The sequence below is a fragment of the Lontra canadensis genome, unplaced genomic scaffold (assembly GCF_010015895.1).
Source record: "Lontra canadensis isolate GAN:19392208 unplaced genomic scaffold, GSC_riverotter_1.0 scaffold3, whole genome shotgun sequence".
Taxonomy (NCBI): domain Eukaryota; kingdom Metazoa; phylum Chordata; class Mammalia; order Carnivora; family Mustelidae; genus Lontra; species Lontra canadensis.
In genome coordinates, this window is record NW_022630997.1 from 16116576 (window position 1) to 16136348 (window position 19773).

At 40.2% G+C, this 19773-nt stretch overlaps 1 protein-coding gene and 1 pseudogene across 9 annotated transcripts in view; both read right to left on the bottom strand.

Annotated features, from left to right (window-relative positions):
* GBF1 (golgi brefeldin A resistant guanine nucleotide exchange factor 1) overlaps window positions 1–19773 on the bottom strand; it is a 119635-nt gene that overhangs the window by 38044 nt on the left and 61818 nt on the right. The window lies entirely within an intron of this gene.
* LOC116879726 lies at window positions 354–1356 on the bottom strand (annotated as a pseudogene).

Below are 19773 nucleotides of genomic sequence, written 5' to 3' on the forward strand. Positions count from 1 at the left end.
TAATTATATTCGAAGTCTTAAAATCAGGTGATGTAATCCCGCCAACTTTATTATTTTTCAATACTGCTATCAGCATTCTAGTTCCTTTGCCTTTCCATTTCAACATAAATTTGTCTATATTTACAAAAAATCTTGCTGGGAATTTGACAGGAATTGCACTGAGTCTATAAATTAGTTTGGGAAGAAATGCCATCTTTACAAAGTTGTGCCTCTCAATCCATGGACATGGTAGTCTCTCTATTTCTTCTTCATTCCTTTCATCACTGTATTATACTTTTTAGCATACAGATTCTGTATGTTTTGTTAGATGTATATTTTATTTGGTATGTTTGTAAATGGTATTGTGTATCAATTTCAGTTTCCAGAAGTTCATTTTTAGTATACAGAAATGTGACTCATTTTTTTGTTGTTGTTTTAAATCAGAATATTTATTGTGACCAATCATTAAAATCCTTAAGATGAACTGGATGCTGCGACCGTGGCCCTCTTGGGCTTGGGTGTTATTCCTTCATGGAATCCATGCCTGAATCTGCAGTATACAATTTTGGGGTGCCTCATTCAACCAGGTGGGAGTTCGTTTTTGTTTTCTTCCGCTTTTAAGATTTATTTATTTATTTGAGAGAGAGTGAGAGCACGTGCGAGAGAACACACGCATGAGGGGGAGTGGGAGGAGAGGGAGAGAGAAACTAAAGCAGACTCCACACTGAGTGTAGAGTCCAGCGCAGGGCTCAATTCCATCACCACAAGATCACGACCTGAGCCAAAAGCAAGAGTCAGACGCTTAACTGAAGGCACCACCAGGTGCCTTGGTATTTCGTCTTTTAGCCTTGGCACTCTAGTTATACTTCTCTTCTGCTTGGCAGAATTGCCACATTTGCCATAGGCTGACTTCTGACGGTGGCAGGCCTTAGAGCCCCAGTGGCAACACAATGTGTGCATCTTCCTGAGACCTTTTCCAAATGCTACTCCCTTCATCATTTCATTTGTGCAGCCAAGACCAAAGAGACGAAATGTGACTGATTTTTGTGTGTTGACCTTATATCCTGTGACCTTATAAAACTCACTTATTAGTTCTAGGATTTTTTGTTTTTGTTTTTGTAGATTCTTTGGGATTGTCTACAGGAACAATTATATGATCTGCAAAGAGTTTTATTTCTTCCTTTCCAATTACATGCCACTTGGTGGGACTTCCAGTACTATGAAAGCAGACATTTTTCTTGCTGTCAATTTTAGGGTAAATACATTCAGTGTTTCACGTAAAGTATGATGTTAGTTGTAAGTATTTTTGTAAATCTTTATTATCATGAGTGGATTTTATATCTTATCAAGTGCCTTTTCATCATCAATTGATATGATCAAGTGATTTTCCCTTTTAAGAATGTTAATATGGTATATTAACTGATTTTCAGATAATGAATCGTCCTTGCATTCCTAGGATTAAAATTCACTTAGTCTCAGTATGTTATTCTTTTACTATATTGGTAGATTCTATTTGCCAATCTTCTGCTTCATAAGGTGAAAGAGCTCACTATGGCATGAGAGGCCTGAAGTTGGCAGGAGTGATATCATATAGAGGTTTCGACAAAGTCCCACAGAAAACTCTCTGGAGGCTCTGGATGTGGTCCTTGTACAGTATATAATCCAGTCAATGGACCAGGGATCATCAGTCTCCCTACTTCTCACTACTACCAATAGCCAGGCATATGACATCCAAGCTCATCTGTCAAATTAGGTAGTTAGAATATATGACTGCTAAAATACACTCCTTCTGGCTCGTCTATTCTGTGTATTAATGCTTTATGGAGACTTAGTGATGGCAAACTAGAAGAGCTGGACTTTTTAAAAAAGATTTTATTTTTAAGTATTCTCTATACTCAGTGTGCGGCTTGAACTCACAACCCTGTGATCAACAGTCACACGCTCCACCAGCTGAGCCTGCCAGATGCCCCAGAGCTGGAGTTTTTAATTAGCCCACCAGGAGCCTTCACTATCACCCTCATTCCCATACCCCTAAAAAAGAGAATTGTGATATATAAAATTAACTTTTCCAAGAGTCTGGTCTAGGCAGAATTGGAGTTTCGCTCTCTAGGTTCAACTGGTGATTGCTAGGAGCATCAGAGACACTCTAACAGGAACACCACATGCAGCTTTTGGTGGTGGGGGGGGACAGATATGGCAGGAGAGACTGTGCTACTAGCAGGGTATCACTAGTGAGGACATTTCTGATTTAACAGGTACCTCTTTGTAAACACGCTTAAAACAAAACAAACCAAAAAAAAACAGAACTGGAATTTCAATTCAAAAATTCTGTTAAGATGTTCAAATGGTCCTCTAAAACAGTGCTTCTCAAACAGTCTGTGGTTAGGGCCAATTTATTTTTTTCCTTTATGTCAATCCCCTGCAGACCACCATTTTATAAACTACAATAAAGGGGTGCCTGGGTGGCTCAGTCATTAAGCATCTGCCTTCGGCTCATGATCCCAGGGTCCTGGGATCAAGGCCCACGTCGGGCTCCTTGCTCAGCAGGAAGCCTGCTGCTCCCTCTCCCACATCCTCTGCTTGTGTTCCCTCTCTTACTGTCTAATAAATAAAATCTTTAAAAAATAAAAATTAAAAAACTATAATAAAATGAACTGCTAGAGAATGAAATTATAAAAACAAAGATATAAAATCCATTTTATTATTAGAATTAACATATATAAAAATACTGTCAAGATATTATAAAAATTTCTAAATGCTTTCCCTCAATTTCTGTATTCATTTCATCATGTACTAAGCACAAGTTTGTGAACCCAAAATGGTTTATAGATTATACTTTGAGTAACAGTGCTCTAGAAAAATAAAGCCAAATTTTCAACTGGTCATTCCAGAAAATCCTTCAAATCCTAGGATATTATGGCTAAGATAGGCCCTAAAAATAATTTACAAATGAGATAATTTAGATTTAGAAAGCTTGGGGTGCTGGGGTGGCTCAGATGGTTAAAGCCTCTGCCTTCAGCTCAGGTCATGATCTCCGGGTTCTGGGATCCAGCCCCTTGTTGGGCTCCCAGCTTGGCGGGGAGTCTGCTTCTCTCCCTCCCTCTGCCTCTCACCCTGCTTGTGCTTTCTGTTTCTCTCTCTCTCTCTCTCTCTCTCTCAAATGAATAAATAAAAACTTAAAAAAAAAAAAAGATTGAGAAAGGTTAAGTAATTTCTAAAATGCTAGAAAGTCAGTTAGTATTGGAACCAGGACTAGAAGTTGAGGGTACTAGGTGAAAACATAGGCTTTTGAATAGGATTTAGATTCCAGTTGGGCAACTTAATGGCTGTGTAATAGATACTAAATTTTTCAAAGCCTGTGTTTTATCACCTGTAAAATAGGTGTTAAAGAATTAAAATAAATTGTATTTTAAAATAATAGCAGCTAACATTTATTAAGCATATACTAATGTGTCAGGCACTGTGCTCAGCAATTCACATAAATTATCTCAATTAATGCATGTAAAATATATTGTACAATGCATGGAATACAGTAAATGTATAAAATATAACTAAGATAGTATCATTCTAGTTTTTTAGTTCTGGGTCCCAGTCCAGGGTTCTTAATACTATAAGTTATTTTAAGTTCAGTTTACTTTTTTAGAAGATTTTATTTATTTTAGAAAGAGAAATAGCACAAGCACACAAGTAGGGGCAGGAGCAGAGGGAGAGAGACAAGCAGACTGCACTGTGAGTATGGAACCCGATGCCGGGCTCGATGCAGGACTCAAACCCATGACCCTGAGATCATGACCTGAGCTGAAATCAAGAGTTGGACACTTAACCAAATGAGCCACTCAGGTGCCCCAATTCAGTTTTCTCCCTCCCTCCCTCCCTTCTTTTTCTTTCTTTTTAAAAGATTTTACTTATTTATTTGTCTGAGAGAGAGACTGAGAGAGCAAAGCAGTGGGAGGATCAGAGAGAGGGAGAAGCAGGCTCCTGGCCAGGCAAGGAGTCTGATGTAGGACTTGATCCCAGAACCCTGGGATCATGACCTGAGCCGAAGGCAGACACTTAACAACTGAGGCACCCAGGCATCCCTCAGTTTTATTTCTTAAGATCTAAGTAAATATCAAAAACTTCAAAGGTAAGCCTTCTATCTTTGATTACTAAACTACTAAAAGAGATAAAAATTAAGGATAGACACCAAGATAACTAGTGGTTGTTATTTATGTATGGTACAATGTGGGATAGCTCTTTTAATTTGAGGGTTTCAGCTTTCTCCAAGGTATGCATGTTATCGGAGAAAGGAAGAGGCTTCCCTTTTTTAAACAAATGAGTGAAATACTCATCCTCTTTTTAGAAGAGATAAAAATAACAATAATAATAGCAGCTACTATTTATTACCTTGTGCCATGCCATGTGCTAATAAGCACCTTATATACCTTATCTCTTCATAATTATCCTTATTTTGAAAATGAAAGTGAGACTGAGAAAGTAGATCTACCCACCAGCTAACAAGTGGTGGAAATGAGAATCAAATCCAGGTTCACGTGATTCCAAAATCTGTGCTCCTAGCTATTCAACTCCACTGCTTCCTATGAAGCCAGAATAAAAAAATTTCTGGTGTTCTGCCTCCTGGCTCAGCCTGCCTGGCAAATGAGATTCAATTGTCTAGATCTTCTTCAGAAGAGTGGGAAAAGCTGTCTGAGTCCTTCAGGGGAAGGTGCCATGATGCTGCTCACAGTAAGCAGGCTGAATAATTTCACAACCAAGGAGACATCTGACACCGCTGCCAAGCAGCCAAAATTCCCGCCCTGGAAGGCTGTCAACTTCAAGGCACAAACAGTCCAGTAAACAGAGAGTGCAGATCAGGTAGAGGGATACTCTGAAGGTGACTGGTTCATGTTCCAAGATGGGATGGAAAAAAAGGAAGGAGTATAAGGAGGGGAAATGCAACTCCTCATTAAAGGAAGAATACTTGGGATCCTTCTAGGACTAGGCCACCTGCTTCTAAAACCAAATTTGAGTCCTACTTCTGGCTAATCAGTGCTGAATAAGAACAATTACAACAAGAATTATTAAACTGTTTCTGGAGAAGCTCATGAACCACTTCAACACCAGGCAAAGGGAAGCCCTTTAGAGATGTCTTGGTGGTGTTCCCCCACACTCTGTTTAACAGCAGTGAGCAGGTGGTTCAACTCCCTATATTATGATATTAAAACAGAGAAGTCTCAGTTCGGGCTGGCATCAATCTGAGAATCTGCAGATGTCCCCCAAGTCTCTTGTCTTTCCAGATGATGAGCTGACCTGTCCAAAAGGGAATGAATCCTGACACTGTTTTCTCTTTTTACGTCAGAGCTGCCACCCTCACTGATAATCTATGCCAAAGGTCTCAACATGTGGCATCAAGCACTGCCCTTAGACAAGAGGTAACACTCTCTTCTTAGCCTATAGGGGAACAGTCACTATCCTCCCACGAGGCTGGGGTTCTCCAGCCTGCAGCAGCCTTTTCTCATTTGGCCAGCATGGGGCTGGCACATTCCTGAGCCAAAATGCACACATAAGCTGCTTTCCCTGGTAGTGAAGCTCTTCACTCCTGAGTGACTCTTGTCAGGGGCGGTTGGGCATTCTCAATTGGATTACGCTGACAAGGAAAAAGGCCTGTGGTATATTATTTCAACACCATTTGGCCTCAGAAATGCCTGTCTCGACCCTTTTGCCCTCAGAGCCTACTTCTCCCTTCTTGCTTTCTAGAGGGTTACCAGCCTGCTCCCATCCTTGCTCTTCATCCTGCAAATACTGGCTCATGCTCCTGGAGACAGAATATCATCATTCGCAAGACGGATCATGTATATACCAGACTAATAAATCAGAGCATGATATAAACAAAAGTCAAGTTCATTTACCCCTCTTGATATTTCTGTGTTAAGAGACACAGAACAAAATTATTTGAACATAAAAAACTTTCTGGTTTTTGGCTTTTCTGTTTACACCTGGACATTTTATTTTAAGAAAAAAGGTCAGGTCCTCATATTCTACTTTTCTAACTATGTTATACCCAGGAATATTTTTGGTAAAAGTCAAAGTAAGATTGGGAATGATCTACAAATAGAATTTCTGAGATACTGTTAAGCTCAGTAGGAAGAAGCTGTACTCTTTGTGGTCACTAGAGGACATCGAGAGTAGTGGTCCAAAGGATGAGCAAAACTAAACTTTGGTAAAGTTTACCAAACTTCAGAAGCCTCTGAAGTATCTGCCACACCTGTCATGCCTTTATTTCCAAACCTCAAATGGGTACGTGGGAATTTAGGCTTGACTTGAGGAACTGACTTGAAGGAATACTGACAAGGGGCAGCTTGCAGAGAAATTTATTCTCTTCCAAGCTTAAGGGTAAAACCCAGATAAGCCTTTGCAATCTTGCTCTATACAAGAGGAGAAATAAAATAAAGAAATGCACTTGGCCCAGTCTTGGCCCATCACAGGCAAAACACTTCCCTTCTCTGGCCCACAGATTCCTCATCCACAGAGTTTGCCTTAGGGAAGGTGGTGGTGGTGGTGGTAAGTTTAACTAAATTCTTTAAGGCTCCTTTAGATTCCTAAAACTTATAAAATGCAAAATACAGTTTGGGAGTAAGTGCACATGAATGCAGACAGTCTGTTACAAAGGAAGCCTGGGGGAAAAGCAAACCCAGTTTGTTTGTCTAAGCTCCTGACAGTAGATCCTCTTTTCTTAGCTATCACCTAAAGTTCCCATATCTGTCTGAAATGCTTAGTTTCTCAAGGCACCTTTAGACTTGGGAGGGGGGTTGATGATTATCTTTGATATTATGACCCTTAAGAAATAAAATATGATGATGGGTTAATCGCTACCTCATCTAGGTACAATGTGAATCCATGGGCCTGCAGTAGAAGATAACAGTACCAACCACTGACACTAAGAAAGGCAAATTATTTCTAACACTTGATCCTTCAAAAAAACTCTTTAAGGGGTGCCTGGGTGGCTCAGTTGGTTGGGCAACTACCTTCAGCTCAGGTCATGATCCTGGAGTCCTGGGATCAAGTCCTGCTTTGGGCTCCCTGCTCAGTGGGGAATCTGCTTCTCCCTCTGACCTTCCCCCTTCTCATGCTCTCTCTTTCAAATAAATAAATAAAATCTTAAAAACAAAAACCAAAAAACCTCTTTAGGAGTATTCATTTTTTAGACCAATCCTAGCCCTCAATGGCCAACCCAACCTCAACAGCCAGTTTAGCTTGTTGCCAGGAGCTGCTATCTACCACCCTTACAAGAAGAATCCTATTTCACTGCCAAGGACAACCACCTTAATTTGACTCAGACATCAGAAACAGCTACACAGATTATTAAGCATAATTGTTACACATAGATTATTTTATCCTCCCAATAACCCTGAGAAACAGTATTACTGTTCCATTTTACAGATAAAGAAACCAAGGCTCAGGCACCTTAACAGTCCAGTCAGTTAAGCGTCTGACTCTTGATTTCGGCTCAGGTCATAATCTCAGGATGGTGATATCGAGCACTGAGTCAGGCTCAGCATTGCTGAGTGTGAAGCCTGCTTAAGATTCTCTCTCTCTCCTCCTCCCCTGCTCGCTCTCTCTCTTAAGGAAAAAAAGAAAGAAAAAAAGAAAGGAAGGAAGGAAGAAAGAAAGAAAAATGAATAAATAAATCAAGGCACTAGGAGGTTAAAAGACTTGCCCAAGATCACACAATAAATGAAAGAGCCAGAATTTAGAGCCAGGTCTTTTCTAGCTTCCAAAGTCCGTACTCTTTTTTTCTTTTTTTTTTTTTTAAGATTTTATTTATTTATTTGACATAGAGAGACACAGCGAGAGAGGGAACACAAGCAGGGGGAGTGGGAGAGGGAGAAGCAGGCCTCCCACTGAGCAGGGAGCCCGATATGGGGCTCAATCCCAGGACCCTGGGATCATGACCCAATCCCAAGGCAGACACTTAACGACTGAGCCACACAGGTGCCCCCAAAGTCCATATTCTTAAACACTGTATTATGTTATTTAATATTATACTATGCTATTGCTGCTACAGGTTTACTACTAGATATATTTATAAACTGCATGAATTGGACGGCAAATAAAAATTTAAAACTCAACTATCCTGGAATTGAAGTTTCTTCTCTACCTTTCCTCCTCCTACCCAATGACTAAACACTGTTAGCTATTGATTTTAGTACTGCCACACGAATTAAGCATCAGGTTTGCCCAGGTTGCCTCCTAATCCAAAAGGAAGAGTGAGGCCCCTTTAACAAGGCTGGCAGGGCTAAATGAGGCCCAAAGGGACTGGCCTCAAATGCACTGCAGAGGCTGGAGGACAGACTGATCCATCTGTCTTACTGAGAGCAAAGTTTGATGTGTATCAACTCTATAAACACTAGTTTTCTCCTTCGAGAGGAAACTGGCACATATTGAAAGGAAAGCAATTAGGTTGTAACGAACAGGCAAAAGCCAGAGCGGCTCTGGTCCTTCACTCTCCTTGCCGTTTTCTGCACACAGTGTACAAGACCAAGCCCAAACTTAAGCAGGCAATTTGAAAGCCCAGGAGAAATTAAAAACTTCTGTTGCTATACTTTAAAAGAGAACAATTCACCCCAACTTTATGCAGTCATTACACATGGAGCAACTTTTTCAATCCAAATTCTTCTCACAGTCTTGTAAAAAGTTCCAGTGTTTGATGGCAGCAAGAAGAGAAGACAATTACAGGTTTATTATCAATTACCACCCTGTCAGGTCTCCTCTAGGGGCCCTGAATGGGAAGTAAAAGGAAATAAAAAAGAACTAGATTCTTAACTGACATTAGCAAAGTCTACAGATATGGAAAAGACCAAAGGGTCAGCAGCCAAAACTTCTGGAGAAGAATCAGAGAGTCTCCAAAGAGTATCAATTACAGGACTGGTAGCAGTCTTTCCCTGTCCCTTAAGTGTACAGAATCCTATTTATTCATTTTTCTCCAACAGCTGAAAGTGGTTTCTATGGCAGCAGATCATAAATTCTTAGTGACACTAAGACTAAGGAATCTTATTCTGCCTCAGATCCCCTTTCTCCTAATGGGCTCAAGAACTGGAGAATAACGTACACTTCCCATTTTACAGATGGGGAAAATAAAGACACCAAACATGTAATCCATAAGAGCCAGGACAAGTATTCTCTAAAGATATGTTGCTGGGGGGTGCGGCTGGGTGGTTCAGTCACTGAGCGTTTGCCTTTGGCTCGGGTCATGGTCTGGAGGTCCTGGGATTGAGGCCCGAGTCGGGCTCCCTGCTCAGTGGGAAGCCCGCTTCTCACTTTCCCACTCCCCTCTCCTTGTGTTTCCTCTCTCGTTGTCTATCAAATGAATAAATAAAATCTTAAAAAAAAAAAAAAAGACATGTCTGTAAGCTGGAGAATGAAAAAGAACATTTTTGGAAACAGCAGTACTCTGAGAAGTCACATTATTTGTTCTGAAAGGTACCCAGTGAACCTTTAAGACAGCTGAATCTGGAGGAGCAATCCTGAAAGCATTGGGAAACAACCATGTTCAGAAAACATGGGACAGAACCCGAGTTCAGCCAACACCTGTTTCCCCAACAATATCTGTCTATCTATCTGTCTCTTGTTTTATCCCAACTGCACACAATACAAAAGCTGCATTATTCTGGTAAAGTTGCATTCCGGCTCAGAGTGCACAGTTAATATTTTTTACAGCCCACATGCCTTCTTGTGATGGATGGCCACTTTATAATGAAATACTTTATGCTCAATCAACTCACAAATAATGTGTTCCATTACATGGCATTAAAAATAAACCTCAAATCAGAAAGACTCAGAAAGAAATAAAGAACAGGAGTACAAGGGTGATTCCTGGAAAGACAGGAGGAACCCAAGAAAGAATCCTCTGTAACTCCTTCATTTCTAAAGAAGGCACAGTCCTAAGGAGAATTTGGTCTAAAGAAGGCGTTAATTTCAACAGATGATGTTGGAACAAATGGATATCCATAAGCAAAAAAACCCAACCCCCCGCCAAACCAACCAACCAAACAAAAAAACCTCCATGCAAACCTCACACATTATAGAAAAATTAACTCAAAATAGATCACAGATGTAAAAAAAAAAAAAAAAAAAAAAAGTGTAAACCTTTTTATCTTTCAGAGGAAGACATAGGAAAAATCTTCATAGCCTGGCATTAGGCAAAGAGTACTTAGATACAACACCAAAAACACAATGCACTAAAGAAAAAAACTGATATACCAGACTTCATCAAAAGTAAAAATGTCTGTTCTATGAGAAATACCATTAAGAGATTGAAAAGGCAAGCTACAGACTGGGAGAAAATATTTGTATATCATTGAATTGCCAATAAAAGACTGAATCCGGAATAAATAAAGAAGTCTCTAAACTCAACAGTAAGAAAACAAACAACCTAACTTAAAAAATGGGGTCAAGACTTGAACAGACACAGACACGTCGACCAAAAAGGATACATGGATGGCAAATAAGCACATGAAAGAGATGTTCAGTGTCACTAGCCATTGGGGAAATGCAGATTTAAACCACATGGAAGATATCATTACCTGCCTATGAGGATGGCTTAAATAAAAATACTGAAAATACCAAGTGCCGGAGAGGACGTGGAGAAACCAGAATTCTCATTGCTGGTGGGACTGCAAAGTGAGACGGAAACTCTGGAAAACAGTTTGGCAGTTTCTTATAAAGCTAAACATACACTTACCCTTCGACCCAGAAATCCCACTCCTGAGTGTCTATCCTAGAGAAATGCAAACTGCTGTTCTTCACACAAGAACCTGTACACAAACGTTTATAGCAGCTTTATTCAAAACTGCCTCAAACTGGAGAAGCCAAATGCCCTTTAACTAGTGAATGAACGAACTGTGGTGCATACACGCCGTGGAAGACCACACGACAATAAAAAGGGAACAAACCGTTGAGCAGCAGTTTAGGTGAAGGCACCATGCTGAGTGAAAGAAGCCAGTCTCAAAAGTAACATACTGATGTAATGAACAGAAGGGCCATCTGTACCCCAGTGTTCATAGCAGCAATGGCCACAATCGCCAAACTGTGGAAAGAGCCAAGATGCCCTTCAACAGACGAATGGATAAAGAAGGTATGGTCCATATATACAATGGAGTATTATGTCTCCATCAGAAAGGATGAATACCCAACTTTTGTATCAACATAGATGGGACTGGAGGAGATTACGCTGAGTGAAATAAGTCAAGCAGAGAGAGTCAATTATCATATGGTTTCACTTACTTGTGGAGCATAAGGAATTAACACAGAGGACACTGGGTGAAGGAGAGAAGTGAGCTGGGGGAAATAGGAGGGGGAGACAAACCATGAGAGACTGTGGACTCTGAGAAACAAACTGAGATTTTGGGGGGGAGGGGGGTGGGGGATTGGGAGGGCCTGGTGGTGGGTATTAAGGAGGGCATGTACTGCATGGAGCACTGGGTGTGGTTTTGGAACACTGAAAAAAAATTTAAATTTAAAAAAGTAACATACTGTACGATTTCATTTTATGACCTTGATAAAACTGTGGTGATGGCAAATACATCAATGGTCGACAAGGGTTGGAGTGGGAAGGAGGGTGTGACTACAAAGAGACAAGAGGGAGTTTTCTGGGGAGATGAAACTTTTGAATTCTGATTGTTACAGTGGTTACAGGGATCTATGTGTATCTTAAAATTCATACAAACGGGGCACCTGAGTGGCTCAGTCAGGTAAATGTCTGTCTCTTGATTTCGGCTCAGGTCATGATCTCAGGGCTTCGTGCTCAGCAGGGAGTCTCTGGAGCTTCTCCCTGTCCTCCTCCCTCTGCTCCTCCCCCCACTTGCACACGCATGCACATGCTCGCTCTCTCAAACAAATAAATCTTTAAAATTCATACAATTGTATACTAAAAACAGTTAATTGTACTATGACAATTATTTTATTTTATTTATTTTTTTTTTTTTAAAGATTTTATTTATTTATTTGTCAGAGAGAGAGAGGGAGAGAGAACGAGCACAGGCAGACAGAATGGCAGGCAGAGGCAGAGGGAGAAGCAGGCTCCCTGATGAGCAAGGAGCCCGATGTGGGACTCGATCCCAGGACGCTGGGATCATGATCTGAGCCGAAGGCAGCTGCTTAACCAACTGAGCCACCCACGTCCCGTACTATGACAATTAAAAGAAGAAAATATATTTATTGAAAGAATAGTAGTCTATTAGTCTCAGGCTAGCTCATACCAAGAATGGCATTGATAGGATGCAGTCCAACAGCAGGCCCTGCCTTTCAAGATTGAGGTCTGAAGATACCCAGATTAGGAATGGCCATCTATGAAGGCCGACCTAAATTCAGAAATGCCTTTTCCTGTCAAGGATTTGCGGAAAGGCTAGACTAGCATGGGGAACCTATTTCTTCTCTCCCTGGACTCTTCTAATAAGTATTAGGAAAGATTTAGAATTGGGACCTATTCTTTTAAAATCTTCAACTGAAGCTGCCCTTTAATGACAGACCACACTTCTGTTAATTTCAACCCACTGAGCATGGTTAGAAAAACTACTGCTTCAGTATTTTAAGTCATTTGCCTTTGGGAGCCTGCACCCTAACCTTCAGTTTCTTGCTTTAACCTTTGAGAACTAGTTCCCAAGGCCTAGGTAAGATGAAGGCATTAAAAACATAGAGAAATAGGGGTGCGCACATGGCACAATTGGTTAAGCATCTGCCTTAGGTCATGATTTCCTGGTCCAGGGATTGAGCCCCACCTTGGGCTTCCTGCACAGCAGGGAGTCTGCTTCTCTTTCTCCCTCTCCCCACTGCTCATTCACTCTCACTCTCTCTCAAATAAATAAAATCTTTGAAAAAAAAAATAGAAATAGTTTACCAGGGAATAATTTGTCTCCTATAATATTTGACATATAGCATACCAAATCCTACCCAGCTAAAGGCCCTTAGCAATATGGACATCGCTAAGGAAGTGCTGATTTCTGCACACAGTTTCAAGCAGAGGCGTGGGACTAAGAAGCCAGGTAAGGAGGGGCTTTCATCTGGGACATAGACTAATTATCCCATGCTCAAGAAGCACTTGGGACACTAAGGACCCCTCTCTCCTACATGAAGATGTACATTTACCTGCTTCAAATGTATCAAGTCACAGTACATATACTATTATGTAGCCATGTCCTGCAAGCAAAAGTCTCTAATCCAGTATCCATTAGATTAGGTCTGACTTCTGTTGGCCAAGTCCCAGCCTCTCAGGGGGTTGGCATCAAATAGGGAGGCTGGAGTAGGGTTTCAAACACCTGTTTCAGCTTTTTAAGTGTCCAATTCAGGCCACTGTGCTCTGGCAGCAGGGACCCTGATGATGTGGGTTCTCTTCTCCTGCCAAATCCTCAATTTAAAGAGCCTAGCTCCTCAGGGGAGGAAAGAGGTGGACGGAGGGTCACTGCCATTTTGAAAAACTATTTGTTTTAAAGTTAAACACACATCTACATTATGATCCAGCAATTTCACTCTTAAGTATTTATCCAAGAGAAACTAAGACATACATTCACAAAAAGACTTGTATAGGAATATTTATAGCAGCCTATTCATAACAGACAAAAACTAGAAAAAATTCAAATGTCCTTCAGTAAGAGAATGAATAAATTCTCTGTATTCATACAATTGAAAACTATTCAGCAAAACAAAATAAATCAAACAAACAAAAGCCAGTGAATCATGCAACAACAGGGATGAATTAAAAGAAGTGCTAAGTGAAAAAAAGCTAGATATGAGAGTATATCCTATGATTCCAACTATATGAAACCCCAAAACAAAACTAATCAATGGTAATAGAACACAGAAGGTGGTTTTGTGTGTGTTAGGGGTAATTTAAAGGGGGCACGAGGAAACTTTCTGGAGTAATGAAAGTGTTCTGTATTTTTTATTTTTCTTCTATGATGATTATAATGTGCTTATATAATTTTCAAAATTTATTAACTAAACACCTAAGTTCTATACATTCTATTGTATGTTAATTATACCTCAACTTGAAAAAGGAAAAGAGCTAGGAATCTGGGGTAAGCCTCCCCTACGTGGCATTATCTGGGAGAATGAAGATTTAGAACAGAAGAAACAAATTTACTTCCCAACTCACCATTCTGGGAGCAGAGGCTCAACAGCCAGCTGAGCTGCCACCTCAGTGCCCCTTGGGCAACCTTTGGGGAAAGAAGAGATTTTCAGGTGGTAACTGATAAACCTTCAATGGGGGCCCTCTTGCTTCCCAAAGGAGTATCACTGAAATGTCTTCAACAGTGTTTACTTCCCATTGCTATAAGTATAATCAGGGTTTCAATTTAGAAGAAGAAAGTTCATATACGACAAAAACTAGGCCCTTAGTAATTACAACTCAGTCCTCAAAAAAATTAAATTATAATCAGACTAGTGACAAGTAAGTCAGCCCTCCAATTTCAGAACTGCCACTACTCTGTCATGAGGCCTTGCATAAGACATGACCTCTAAGCCACAGTTCTCTATACAATGGACTAGATGACTTCTATCTTTCATTTTAACTCTACCACTGCATGATTTCATAATTCTTTTAAGTTCACGTGGCCTTCAGGATCAGATGGGAAAGGCAAGTCTTGTAATCCTTCTCAGCCGTGTTACACAGACTCATCCTTTAGCTTAATGAGAACCTCCAGAGAGATTCCACAGATCATGTGAAATGGTGTCTCCTCTCCAACACACAGAGTTAGAGAGAAAAGCAACAAATCTACAATGTGAGAAGCTGCTTAAATGGCAAACACAGCATGGCACAGGTTAAAGAAAAGTAAATACCCTCAAAATCCAGTAGGAAGATTGAAGAAGTAAAACAAACAAACATGTATTGTGTACCTACTATATGCAAGGTATGCATTGTATTAATAGGTACCTGGCACACACACATCATCTCATTAATCCTCACAAGAATCTTCTAAGACAAGTTTTTTTTTTTTTTAATAAAGATTTTATTTATTTATTTGACAGACAAAGATCACAAGTAGGCAGAGAGGCAGGCAGAGAGAGAGGAGGAAGCAGGCTCCCTGCTGAGCAGAGAGCCTGATATGGGGCTCAATCCCAGGACCCTGAGATCATGACCTGAGCCGAAGGCAGAGGCTTTAACCCACTGAGCCACCCAGGCGCCCCCTAAGACAAGTTTTTATCTTCATCTTATAGATAAAAAAATGGAGGTTCAAATAAGTCCAAGTAACCATCCAAGACCACCCAATGGCAGAAATGGGATCTGAACCCAGGTCTATTCAACTCCAAAGTTTATGCTTTTTTCCACCACCATTTGGCAGGAAATAAGTTGGAGATCCTAGATCTTCAAGGGGCCCTATGAAACCCTAGCATTTTCTCCTTCTTGCAAATAACTCATTTCATGTATCTTTGGTAGCCCTTGGCACTACACAGAAAAAAGGGTTAAACCTACAGTTAGAAAGAGGAAATTCCCTAGAAAATTGAAACACATGCTGTGGCTCTGACTAAATTTCACACCCGTTCTGTTGAGCAACATCCATAATGTGTGAGAAGATTCCTCCCCCACCCACCCACCCCCTGCGCAATCCCCTCTTTTGTGCATTCCATCACCTGCTGCCTTCCTTCAGACCAAGCTAAGGGGGAGGAAGGGAGGAAGACTATACATCTTTGCTTGGTGCATATTTAAGCCAGAAGTTAGTAACCCCAGGGTGGGAAGAAGTACTACATGAAAAAAGAAGAGGAATAACACTTTCTTTGATTTCTACTTGAACCAGCATAGGAGGGAGCTCTTACGACAAGCCATAATGAGGGAAGAGGCTGGACTTCTGGGGAGGAAAGGGGGAGGCTGTCCTTCCTGGAGAGTAGGCAGGATTCAGGAGAACAAGGCCAATTTACACCTGTCCCCTGTCTGGTATTTCATGCTCAAGCAAATTCTGTATTTCTGTCCATGAGAGTTATGCCTCACCAAGGAAAACAAATGGGAAGGTGGAAACATTTTTCTTTCTCCTCTGCTACCCACTTCAACCAGATTCCAGCTTATATAATGAATATAGTTATTTGGTACTGTTAGTTGACTAGACAAAAGATGCTTATGGGAACCTAAGAGTTTAGGATAGCTACTTGGTATAAAAGAAGAAATTCAAAAGAAGATAGGAACAAATTCCATTATTGTAATTAGTCCCAAAGCTAGTCCCATAAAGTGCTACCCCTCATATGCCCTTCCTCCAATCAAGAGGTAGACCTCTTCAAGGTAGATTCAAGGTAGCTCCCCTTGAATCTGGTCTATGAGTACTTTGACAGATACAATGTAGAAGAAATGACAATCTGGGATTTCCACATCCAAGCACTAAAATGGCCTTGAAGTTTCCATTTCTTCAATTTTGGAGATCTGAACTGCCATATACAAAGTCTAAGCTACCCTATGGAAGAGAGAGGTCATGAGGAAAAGCCCTGGAGACTGAGGCATCACATCAAAAGAAGCCACATGGTGCCAGACATCGAAGCCACAGCCAGGCTGACTGAAACCACAGAGGAGACCCCAAGTGAGACTATTAGAAGAACTGCCCAGCTGGGCCCTAGTCAACCATGGAATTATGAGGTAAGATAAAATGTTTGTTGTTTTAAGCCATAAAATTTTGAAGTAGTTTGTTATATAGCAATAGATAACTGAAACAGCTGGCTTTTGCTAAAAATGAAGCTAGTAGTTCTTTGACCTGGGCAAGTAACATAAACTGTATTGCAGGAATACAGAAAAATCTACCCCATCTTAGTTAAAATAAAAATGAATTTATAGGGGCACCTGGGTGGCTCAGTGGGTTAATGCCTCTGCCCTCAGCTCGGGTCATGGTCCCGGGGTCCTGGGATCGAGCCCCGAGTCCAGCTCTCTGCTCAGCGGGGAGCCTGCTTCCCCCTCCCTCTCTGCCTGCCTCTCTGCCTACTTGTGATCTCTGTCTGTCAAATAAATAAACAAAAACCAAAAAACCCTAAGAATTTAAGAAATTTATGGCACAAAAATGGGGGAAAGAAGAACCTACAAATTTTACTAGAGTCACAAAAGAAGTCTTGAACATATGAAGAAGCCATAGCATGTTCTTGGGTGGGAAGGCCAAATATAAAGATGCCAATCTTTCTCTTCCTCATGCTAACTCATGTTTTTCCTTTTTTTTTTTTTTTGTTTTTTAGGATTTTATTTACTCATTTGACAGAGAGACAGCGAGAGAGGGACACAAGGAGGGGGAGTGGGAGAGCAAGAAGCAGGCTTCCTGCTAAGCAAGGAGCCCTATGCTGCATGGCTCAATGCCAGGACCCTGGGATCATGACCTGAGCCCACGGCAGATCCTTAATGAATGAGCCATCCAGGCGCCCCCCAACTCATATTTTTGAATCAAAATCCCAATGGAAATTTTAAAAAGATCTTAAGTGACTTTGTATATGAAAGAAAAGCCAGATTAGGATAGTCAGAATATTTTTAAAAATAGTAAACAAATAACAGAAAATTTGCAATATCATTTAAAAATGTATGATAAAGCTCTAACAAATAAACGAGTATACTACTAGCAAAAGAAGAGGTAGGACAATGTAGAGTATATTATATACGATGAAAAAAGAATATTTAATGAATAGCCCTGTAACACACAGTTAATTAATATGGGGTAAACGTTAAATTCCTATTTCATTCCACTTGATAAAATAAATTCTATTTGATTAAAGGAAGATATTAATTAATTCACTAGACAAATATTTATGAGCACCAACTTTGTGCCAATCACTGGAGTGTATAATAGAAATATAGTGGTGAACAATGCAATGCAATCCCTGCTCCCCGTCACCCCATGGAGTTTCCTGTGTAGCAGAAGAGAAAGACATAGGCAAGGGCTCACACAAATACTATGAAGAAGTTCAAGGTGCTAAGAGTGTTCAAAAGTAAAATATAAAAACTGAAATACATAATAGGTAGAATAAAGTGGACCTGAGGTGAAAAGAAAGTAGTGAATGAGATTCATCAACACAGTCTTAGCAGAAGAAAAGGAAATGGAAGCAGGGCTGAAAAGGCTGGATACACTAAGTGCCTTTAAGAGAAGCACCAATGAAGAACAAGCTCTGAAATGGAAGGACCAGGTGGAAGACAAGAAAACAGGAGGACCAGTTCAGAAAAGAAACAAACAAATAAACAAGCAAAAAAAGGAAGAAGGAAGGGGAAATCACTGAAGAACTAATATGAGATCATCCCCTAAAATCAAATAATATGATTTTCTAGATCAAAAGGACCGTCACTAAGAACACAGCACGATGAATAAAGAGACCCACACCATGTGTTTTAGAACACTGGGAAGAAAGAGCCTACTAAAAAAAAATGTCTAGTTCAAATACAGAGGATTAAGAATCAATATGGCACCAGACTACTCAAGATCAACACTAGAAATGAGAAGACAAAGAAGCCGCCATATTCTGAATGAAAAATCATTTCTAAACTAGAATTCTCTATTATGTCAAATCATCAATCTAGTGTCAGTATGGAATAAAATAGTTACAGATATGCAGGGTCTGAAGAAAATTACATCCCAGGTATCGTTTCCCAAAGACTTTGGAGGACTTTTTTTTTTTTTTTAAGCCAAAATGAGAGAATAAACCAAGATAAAAAGTGGACATGTGATCCAAGAACATGGAGTCTAGAGAAAAGTGGAGGGAAGTTCCATTTAGAGAGCAACCTATGTAGAATGGAAGAAGAGGGCAGGAGGTTCTGAGAAGTCTCTAGGAAGAGATAAAAGGGGAATAGAAGAGCTGTGTATTTGATCATGTGGGAAAACAGTATTCAGAGAGTTTTAAGAACTGTATTGTAGAGCTTGAGAAGAAATAGTGATAGTAACATAGAAAACTAAGCATATTTTTTGAATAGGAAGAAATATTTGACTAGGTAGTGATAATACTTAAGATCTAATAAAGACAAGACTGAATATTGGTTTAACCAGTTGGAGAGATAACTATATTGGGAGGATGAAGGAAAGGAAAATGGGAACATGAAGTACTACAAAGTGTTCTCTCTCCTCTATGAGAAAGAAGTCAACAGACACTGCTTCAAATACAAAAATTCCATTTTAAAGAAAGGTGGATCAGCATATTATTTAAAATATAGAAGTAAATATCTTTTTTTAAAAAAGATTTTATTAATTTATATATTTGACAGAGAAATCGTGAGAGAGGGAACACAAGCCGGGGGGAGTGGGAGAGGGAGAAGCAGGCTCCCCACAGAGCAGGAAGCCTGATGAGGTACTCAATCCCAGGACATGACCTGAGCTAAAGGCAGACACTTAACAGACTGAGCCCCCAAGCACCCCTAGATCTTGTTTTCTAAGAATGTGCAACGATGTGGGAAAATGCCCATAATACAACAAAAGAAAAAAGCAAGAGGCCAAAAAAAACATAAAATATGGTCCCAATTTTGCTGAAGGATGTTACTTTGTGTGTATGTGTGCATATACATATATAAAAAAAGAGATAATAGTTATTTCTAGATGATTGGACTATGAATGATTTTTATTTCCTTTTTATACTACTTTCTATTTCCTAAATTTTTTTTTTTTAAGATTTTATTTATTTATTTGACAGAGATCACAAGTAGGCAGAGAGGCAGGCAGAGAGAGAGGAAGGGAAGCAGGGTCTCCAGTGAACAGGGAGCCCGATGCAGGGCTTGATCCCAGGACCATGAGATCATGACCTGAGCTGAAGGCAGAGGCTTCAACCCACTGAGCCACCCAGGCGCCCCTTCCCAAATTTTTCTATGTGAAATACATTATGTAATTT